This window comes from Nestor notabilis, unplaced genomic scaffold (genome assembly GCF_000696875.1).
Source record: "Nestor notabilis isolate BGI_N333 unplaced genomic scaffold, ASM69687v1 scaffold4447, whole genome shotgun sequence".
In the NCBI taxonomy this organism is placed as follows: Eukaryota; Metazoa; Chordata; class Aves; order Psittaciformes; family Psittacidae; genus Nestor; species Nestor notabilis.
Window position 1 is genome coordinate 717 of NW_009934965.1, and position 8,637 is coordinate 9,353.

Sequence of the window (8,637 nt, forward strand, 5' to 3'; positions counted from 1 at the left end):
CAGCTATTTTTCACCAAGGATCTTGTACCACAAAGAAGTTTTGTGGTACAAGAAGGCAAAAAAAGTTCCAGTGGCTTGGAACTTTGGATCATATATTGCAAGGCAAAAGCCAGTTGCTCTGTTTGTGACTGCTCTTGTTTTCTAAAGCATGGATTCTGCTGGACAGGGATCTGGTGTTGGAATTATTCCATTTAAGTAAACCACTATCTATCTTAATTGAAAAGTTATTTCTTACAGGATGTTGCTTTATGGACTAAAAATTAGAATTCTATGAATTAACATGATGTTGCATAGTTCTAGTCTATATTATATATATATTTGCATATCTATTATATATATAAATATAAATACATGCACCCTATCTGTATAACATGAGTATTTCACAGAACTAGTAATTGAATGGTACTTGTTCTGGCTTAAAAAGCAATGACAAAAAAAAAGTTCAAAACATGACATAAGCCAACATAAAAATACATTATATAAACTAGAAGAAAGCACAATGTTGTCTGATAGTAAAGGAGTACATTATGTATCAGAGAGGGAGCATACTTTTGTATAGCACTATATAAGACATATATGAATATATATTACACAAATACAGATATTGAGGTATGGGTGGCAGGATTCTTTCAATATTATAGAGAATTTCTTGAGAACAGTATAACACTGCTGTGTCTTTATAAGTAACTTTATAGCTCAATAGAAGTAGATCTGAAAGTTGAACCCAAGTTAAATCTCAGGTTTTCTTGAGAATGTTATTTATTCAAAGAAAGCAACTACCTCTCTTTGAAGAAATAATATCAACAGAATTGAATGTTACAGTCAATACAGAAAAAGCAGCCTTGGATTTCTGTATGTTTAACTATATTGGCATGTGAAGGTTCTTCCCTTATACTTTATTTCCACTTAATTTAATGGCAACCTCATTTCGGTTCTGTAATGATGCAGCCATTGTAGCACATCCAGTGGATGGTGATGCATTATATCTATCTATCTATCTATCTATCTATCTATCTATCTATCTATCTATCTATCTCACTGAGGGCTTATTACCCCTGGCTGGCTTTGGAGGAGATGAATTAAGCATGCTAATCACCATCAAGGCAAAATAGTAGCTCTACTAGTCAATTCACATGAGAAACAGTCCCAAACAGTATTTTTTCATGGGTGCAGGCTAGCAAGAAAATGGCTGAAGCTGGTCATGTCTTGTAGCTACTTCTGACATCAGTGGTCAGTTCCTTTTCTTAGCTAGCTTTGTATGTAAGCACCTTTGCACTGTACAAGGCTGTATAGTTGCACTTTCTGAATTTTGGGTCTGTTCAAGTTAGATCTTTTCCTGCCTTGTAGAGAATTTTTCTATATATTTATAAGTAACTTTTTGTTGGCCCTCCTGAATCTGCCTTTGCAAAGTCATCATTACATAGCTCTGGTCACTCTGTCACAACCCACTGTGTATGGCTGTTACTTGTCACTGGTTTCACTAAGGAGAAGCTGACTGACTTTGCCTGCTTACCTCATGGAGGACTTCACCCCATCCCAGTGGCATTACTGGGAGCTTTACCATTGTCTTGGGCAACATGCATGGTTCCTTCCTCTAAGCCACCTTGTACCTTTTCAGTGAAAGCATAATGTTTTGAGAATAGTTGGTTTTCACCTTAGCACTGCAACATAATGTGTTTTGCTGACATGTACAGAGGTCGTTTTTTCAGATATTAAAAAGTAAATGCAAAGAGTTTCTGTTTGGCTAAACACCAGCTCCAAGGCTAGCACCGTGTGCAGCTTGGCAAAGCTGTTCATCAAAGGCAGAGCACTGAGTTCGGCAGGAGGGCTCCCGCTCCATGTCCTGGGCTTGGTGGAATCTCAGAGCCTTCATCAAGGACACTGAACAATGGTCATGCCTGCCTGGGAATCTTTCTCGAAAATTCGACATTAGCATTCACATTAGTAGCTGAAATACATTTAATAAAGGTGTTCTGCTCAATGTATTGTGCTTAAAATTCGATAGGAAATGAGGTGCAGGCCGCATAGAGCCTGCCCAGCTCTTCAGGCTGCCGCACACATGAATACTATGAAAAAAAATATTGCCATAAATGCATCACCATGGGGATATCTGAGTTAAGTGTTAGTGAAGTATATTTTTCTGTCTAGATCTGCAAAGACTATTTGCTTTTTTGTGTTTTTGTGTTTCCCTGAGCATTATTGTCAAGAGTGCTGGCATTCACTGGGAACTTGGGAAAGAGACCCAGATCCAAGCTATCGGTGCCAGTGAGCACTGAATCCTTAGGATTCCTTTTGTTACTTCTGCAAAGGATCTGCTATATGACTCTATCAACAGGAGTTTGTTTTTTTTAAGGTCTGTTTTGGATACAAGCCAGATGTTTTGTTGTATGCCCCATGCATGTATGTCTTGAATTCTTGCTGAGACAATAAATACAAAGCATCTGCAAGAAAAAAAAATGAGTCATTGTTGTTATAACTCAGAGATTTTTTTTTTCAGATTCTGAATGTGTGATCGTGTTATACAAATTCATTCCATACTTCCAAGTCAGAAGATAACACACTAGGGCAACAGCACAGTACTAGTAGGTATGCATTGGGAGATAAGGCTTTTACTTCTGCCTTTAAGAGGAACAAAATTAACCATATCCTTGAACTTAAAAAAGGGAAACTGAGACACCTATTCTAGTATTTTCTAGTAACTACTGCCTGCAGAATAGTTGGGTAGTGCCAGGGGCTCCATTACCTCTGCCAGAGGTGTTGCAGCTCTGAGGAAGAGAGTCCCTGGGGATAAATGCAGGATAGGCAGCCAAGTTAAGGGGTTTGTCTCAGATGCAGGCAGAAGGGAATACAGTGTTTCTCCAAGGTCAGATCTTTACTTTCTCTGAAGCTTGAAACTGGACTTTTGGGAAAGAGGGAAATGATACTGCTTAGCACCAGGGAATGTCAAAAGGACAGTGCAGAGCTAATTCTTCCTCCCTAAAGCTGGGGCCCAAAGATGTGTCTATGGAAAGCCTGAGATCCTCACCTGCTACGCCATCAACAGGCTTTCCCTTGACACATCGTGCCACTTCTTCCCAGCTTCACAGGCAGGGAGCACAGCCCCTGTGGCATATGTTCCTGGAGCAAGAAGTGAGAGCTTTTTGGCCACAGGTTCTGGCTTCTAGTATTTACTAAAAAGAAACAGAAGGGAAGCAATTCCCTGTCCTTTCCTAATTAGCCACCAGTAGAGTCATCCACAAAGCGGCCCTGAGAAGGTTCATCAGCCTTGTGCCACGTGCTGCACAGTGCGTTTTTGCATGGCTCTGCCAGCAAATTACACTCATAAGATCCATCAGCCTGTGAAAACATCCAGACACCCTTCCCAGTGCTCACCGGAGCCCAGCCCCTCTGCAGCCAGGTCACCGTCACAGCGTTGTGCTTGTGACCTGCTCCTCCCTAAAGGGCAGGGCGAAGAAACAAAAAGCCCCATCAGTGGGGCATGGCATCACTGAAGGTGCCTGACTCACCCCCTGGCACCTGATATCACAAAAACAAATCAAACCCTCCTGCCAAATCAAACCACTGGAGTTGCCGCCCCATAGCGCTTGCCATTAACCACGGCCTGTGGGCACCTGCCAGAGCAACAAGTGCAGCCCCTGGTCACGTTTGCACCGTGCTCGCTGAGAACACCAGCCCCGTACCGATGGCCAGCTCATGTACTCACACCTGAGGCTGGATGCACAAGCGGTATTTCCTGAACAAATCGCTAGACAACAGACAGCACCTCCCTCCTTCCCTCTCTCCTCAAGGGATGTTTTTCTTAAGTCATGTGAAAAACAGTGTTTCATATGCTGCTCATTATTTTCAGCACACGCTGCTGGAAGGGATTAATTTTATCATTTTTTCCTCCTGTTGACATGAGATTGTGTGAGAGCATGACGTGCATCCATAGAGGTGCAAGGAGGCTGGGCAGGAAGGGCTGGGGATGTGATGTGTTGTCTTTTAGTCTGGCAGGGTTTTCCAGGAAGTAAATGACTGCCTGATGGTGGGACTGTCAGTGAGCAATACTCACAAAAGCTGTTATGAATGTAAACAGGGGTCTTAACCCAACTGTGTCACTCTATTGTCTGGAGGATGGTGTTAGAAACCAGCCATTCCACAGCTGCCCTGCTCTCTCATGCATATTCTCTGGATACAGTAAGTATCACCAGTCTGCAAACGTGGAGGCAGGTGTCACTCCTTTAGCAACAGGAGATATCCCATGAAATGGTAGTAATCTCAAATAAAACTGCTTCACCATTTCACCTTATGGAGGCTTTGGTGTCATTTCCTCCTCACCATGAAAGGACAGCGGGAGCACCATTTGGCTCTGCTCCTCTGGTTCATCCATGCCACTGCCAGCTCCAGGGCCGAGACACCTTTCTGCAGGGGACAGGCCAGCTGGCACACATCAAAAATACCCAGTTACTTTCAGCAGCACTGAATAAGGACAGCAAAGAGTGTTGGAGCTGCTGTCAGGATGCTGGCACCCCGTGTCACCACCATGACACCGCTACAGCACCCAGACAGGGAGCTCAGAGCAGAGGATGGCGCCCATCACCGGGCTGTTGTGCCTTTGGGGTTTCTCTGTGTTAATATGCTCTGACCAGCTAAAGGTACCGTATTTGCGCCTCCTCCCTCAGCTCTGGGATCCAAGCTGAGATTGCAGCTATCTTTGCCACCCGCTGCATTGCAGTAATAAAGAGCAAATTCCTGTTTTCACATTCCTCTTTGTGCTCCTGAATGGAATGTGACCAGGCTGTGACAAAGGCATGAGGCTGCATCCACATCCCTCCTGCCCACGGTAAGGAATTAGGGAGATGATTTCTGCCTACAGCAGCTGGGCTTTACCCAGCACTGCTATGGCATTTCAAGGAAATGGGTATTCTAGCTGTGGAAGAATCCAAAGAGCTACAGCTTCAGTAACTTACTTGCTCAGCACAATAGTGTCAGACTGATTCAGCTCCACAGTGAGGTGATACCAGCTCATACAGGACTATCAATGGTTTTAGTACTGGCTAACTTCAGAAAACACCCTGACTTCCAGAAAACATCCCTCTAGTCACAGCTTTACAACTGTGGGATGGAAGGGCAACTCCTTATTTTGGGGAAGGATGTTTATTTGCATCTTGTTCTTTCTTGTGATCATTCAGGAAGAGGAATTTTTTTATTATTTTTTAAAAGGAAAAATGTTTCATACATTATTTCAATCATCACTAACTTGTCAAGTCTTTCAGTTGAGCCGAGTGCTTTGAGGAACATGACTGCATGGAAAGAGCAAGTCATGGCTGGCTGTTTTCATAAAAGCATAATCCCAAAAGGGTTTTCGCTAAGGGCTGGTGATGACAGTCTGGTTTCACCTGTACACTTTGACAGGGAGAAATGACCCAACCTCCTTTACCACAAGCAGTGGGGATCAGCCCTAGATAATGCAGCATCACTTGCTCCCCCAGCATCTGTTGATACCAGGATGGTGGATAGAGGATGGAAGTGCTGCAAGAGCATTTATACAACCAAATATTGCATAGGAAGGAGAAAAAAACCTAAAAAGGCACCAAACTGGTGGTCCAAAGCTTTGAAGCCAAGGGCAAGGTGAAGGCAGAGAGCTGGCAGCATGGAGGCAGCGGGGTGAACATGCCCCATGGCTGGCTCTGGGGCTGAGCCTGTGTGACACGGCACTGGGAAGCATGGCTCAGGGCTGTGGCATAAGAAGATTTTGTTTCCCCTTGTCATTGCAGGCACATGCTACCCTGCAGCACCACTTCCCTGTGTGCATGGGTGTCCTGCCCAGCCACCACATGCCCTGCTCCTGCCCAGCCACCGGCTCTCTGGAGGGCCATGGGGAACCTCCCCTTTGGGGGCTCTCCTTCACATCACCCCTGCATGGGAACAGAGACAGGGACCATTAGCCTTCGGTCAAGGGTGATAAAGTGGCAGTTTTGACTCATTCCTGGAAATACAGATGAGGTTTTGGAGCTGTCATGGTGTAACTCCAGTAAGCAACTAAGCACCCCCCAGCCAGTTGTTCACTCTCCCCTGCTGGGGTGAGGAGAGAATTAGAATGGTAAAAGTGTGAAAACTCATTGGTTGCGATAAAGACAGTTTAATAGGTAAAAGAAAAGCTGTGCTTACAAGCAAAGCAAACCAAGGAATTCATTCACCACCTCCTATCAGCAGGCAGGTGATCAGACATCTTCAGGAGACCAGGGATCTATCACACATAATGGTGACTTCGGAAGGCAAGTACCCAGCCCAAACCAGCACAGGAACCACGAATAGCCACACCAGAGACACCTGGGATGCTAACAGGGAACAGGAGAGTGGCAAAGACGTAAAATAAATAAGCCAGACCTTTGCAGGTAGAATGATAAACCTGACTGCAAACAACCAAGTAGGTGTCTCTACCTACTTCATTTAGGGCTCTGTATGTTAGCAACACAAGAATAAAAAACAGCCAAGCCCAAAACTGCAACCTGTTCTTGCCTTTTGCGCCAAGTTCCCCATCTGTCCATGCCTCAAGGCCTTCAGAAAAAGCCTAATACCCGAAACACAACTGAGTTAGATAAAAATTAAATGTAATTTTTTTACCACTTCACACATCTTAATGGATAAATGAACTCTCATGTACTAATGCACTTATGGATTAAGTCCATTGTGTCTTCTCTGTTTTGTACTCCACTTAGCCACTGTTTGGGGCAAGAGAAGGGCAGACAGGAGGATGGGTACAGGGGAGAAACTGGAAGAAAGGGCAGGGGCTGGGCTGGCCCAGTGGTGAGAACAGTAGGGTAGAGGGGAAAACAGAGATCTTCATGGCTAAAAATGTCTTTTTCCTTTTCCCCATACAGCCTCTAAGGGGAAGCCAGGCTTCAGCCAGGGATATATGCGCCAGATCAAGCTCAAGGGGGATGCATGCACCAACCCACACCTCCCGTCCATCCCCTTCCCATGCTACTGGTTTTACACCTAGCACAATCTCATCTGTGCAAGAGCGCAGGATCTATAGCATCCCTCATCATGGCTGTTTGCAAGGGAGAAGGGGAAAAGGGGTCCCGATGCAGATGGGAGGCAGGAATACACAAAACTTTTCTCCTCCAGCCCAGGAAAGGGCCCCCGTGCCCATGGGGCAGGCTGGGAGCCCGGCATGGCAGCCTTTCCCATAGGGAACTGGAGCTTACGCCTCCTCATGTGACTCTTGTTCACTTGCACCTTTGAATTTTGGTGCCCGGAGAAGGAAACCGAAAACAAACACAGTGGCTTTTGCGGCACAAGCCCAGGGACGAGGGAAATACCCTCAGTGCTACCAGCACAGGAAAGCAAACTCCTTCCTCCCCTCAAAGAAAAACCCACCCATCCTTTTCAGGTGGCATGATGCACTACAGGAAATGGGGGGTTTGCAAGGCATGGCAGGAGAGACGCAGGCAAACGCCATGAGTGCACTGAGGAGAGAGCAGGACTGCACAGTGCCACGAGCTGGGTGAGAGTTTCCAGCCGCGCTGCTGCAGGGAGCACCCAGGCCAGCACATGGGTTTGCAACGTGGATGTAAACAACTCACAAGCTCCTTCCTCCAGCTCAGCTCACCCCACAGTGAGTAGCTGATGTGTCCGTGCACTGCCAGGCAGGTTGGGATTTTGGGCACCTCTGGCATCCCCCATGTCAGAGCAGTGTGAGGAAAGACATTTCTGGGCTGCCTCATGGTTCTGGGAGACAGGCTTGCTTCAAGTTGCTGTTCAGTGACAGTGAAGCCAGCTGTGTCTGCAGAAAGGTGGACCACACGATGCAAATAGAAGGTTATGGCATCCACCTCCCACTATGAGCTCCCCTGCAGCTCCAACCATCCAGAGAGAGGCTGCCTCCAACCCAGCCTGTTCCACCAGCTTGGAGTTTATCCCTGCAATAGGTGGAAGACAAGAACAAATACCAGGCAAGGACTAGCTGTATGTAATTATTCCCGACACACACAACCTGATACCTTACAGCCCAGGGGCTGGGCAGGAGGTACAGTTCATAGGCAGTGTGCTCCAGAGACTGCTGCTCTTGATGAAAACTCCACATTTCACCTTTGCCCTCTGCATTTTCCTCACACAGGGGCAGGAAAAAACACAGCACAGCTTCCAAGATAGCAAAGCGGGTCCTATAAAACACATTCTAACACTTCTTAAATGCTTTAATCCTCTTAACACTGAATGACAGTTCTTAGAGGGTGTTTTTTTTACTTCTATCTTAGATACACATCTGGACAGCATTAACACTTAGTCTTTCACTGTGCGTTCCCTGACAACCTTGTCCGTGCCATGCCAATTCTAGCTGTGGAGCAGGCAGACTTTGGCATAAGAGAAATAAATATCTAGAGGAGTACTAAGGATACCATTTATTTTCAAAATCACTAAAAAACCCAAACAAAACAGTTTATGGAGATACAGATTTACATAACAGAGACAGCAAATTGAAAAATGTACAATCTATTTCATGTTATTGCACTCACTTTTTTATAATATACAAGGCATATTAAACAGTTTTCATTAAGAAGTTTTATTTATATAAATAAAAGTGTAAATATACAATATCATACAATAAGTGTATCAGCCTAACACACAAAAACTAAGTACAGTGGGATCCCC